The 1089-nt window shown below is 46.3% G+C and overlaps 1 protein-coding gene across 2 annotated transcripts in view; it reads right to left on the bottom strand.

The window, feature by feature from the left end:
• Nucleotides 1-1089, bottom strand: part of LOC126404027 (endothelin-converting enzyme-like 1) — a 77471-nt gene that overhangs the window by 53215 nt on the left and 23167 nt on the right. The gene's annotated exons all lie outside the window — the stretch shown is intronic.

Genomic DNA, 1089 nt, shown 5'->3' with positions numbered 1-1089 from the left:
ACAGTGTCTGTCAGGTTTGTGTTTCCCTCTTGCTACTAGCTGCTCGCTAATTCCTGCTATCAGCTGTTTCCTGTTTATCCACCGCCAGTGGGTTGCATGTGCGGCGTCATCAACAGCTCCTCCCACAAGTCATCAACAGCCCCTCCCATTGCAGAAGGCCGCCCCGTTCTGTTTAAACTAAAAGGGTTCCGCCAATATGTCTACCCTACGAGGTGGAAAATTGGGCACCTCGGATCAACTCGCCAATCCGGCTCTGTGTGTCTAAATGCTCGCAGCTTGCCGGCAAATCGGCCCAACATTCGCGGAAAACCTGGCAGTGTAAAAGGGGCTTGTACTTGCCTCAAAGTTTCAAAGTTCAGTACCAAACTGACCAGTTGGCCACAATTAGGCCTTTTTTTTAGTCAGTTCTATACCAGACTCATTAATGTTTGACCCCCTGACCTGCTGAGTAATCAATAGGGCTGGGTAGTATTTAAAAATGTATGATATCAGTACTAATACCAGCAGTGTTAAAGTGATACCAATAGAAACTTCATTAAAAAAACATAATGTGAACGAAGTGGCGTGTAGTATAACCACACTTTTGATTGGTCTGAATTCTGTCACCCAACATCACCACACCACAGACTGTCTGGGTTGTAGCGGCTGCTGCAGGAGTGTGACCAGGGCTAAGTGTTAGCATCACACGGCTATCGTTACCTAACAGTTATCAATAGGTTTAACAACATGTCTGAGCAGTTTCATTGTCAGTGTGAGTTTGTTGGGACCATTTAATATCCTGGTGTTGGATCTAAAGCCCCATTTCCACCAAGCAGTTCAGTTCAGTTCAGTGCGCTCTTTTTTCGGTTTCCCCTGTGAAAAGTTGGTACCAACAGAAGCGTTCCATACCGTCCCCATGTTTGGTCCCCCCTCTGTTGGGGTACCTAGCACACAGATCTGGTACTAAAAGGTGGAGCTGTGAACACTGCAGTCTGATTGGTCAGTAGAGGACGGTCACTCTGCTCAGGGCTGAGCTGTGTCTGGTTTTGAGGCTCATGTAACCACTGTTCATACTGTGGAGAGTTTTATTAGTAAACTGTAACTATAAAA

The sequence above is a fragment of the Epinephelus moara genome, chromosome 2 (genome assembly GCF_006386435.1).
Source record: "Epinephelus moara isolate mb chromosome 2, YSFRI_EMoa_1.0, whole genome shotgun sequence".
In the NCBI taxonomy this organism is placed as follows: Eukaryota; Metazoa; Chordata; class Actinopteri; order Perciformes; family Serranidae; genus Epinephelus; species Epinephelus moara.
The sequence above is the reverse complement of the archived record's forward strand: the minus strand, read 5'-3'. Positions and strand labels throughout refer to the sequence as shown.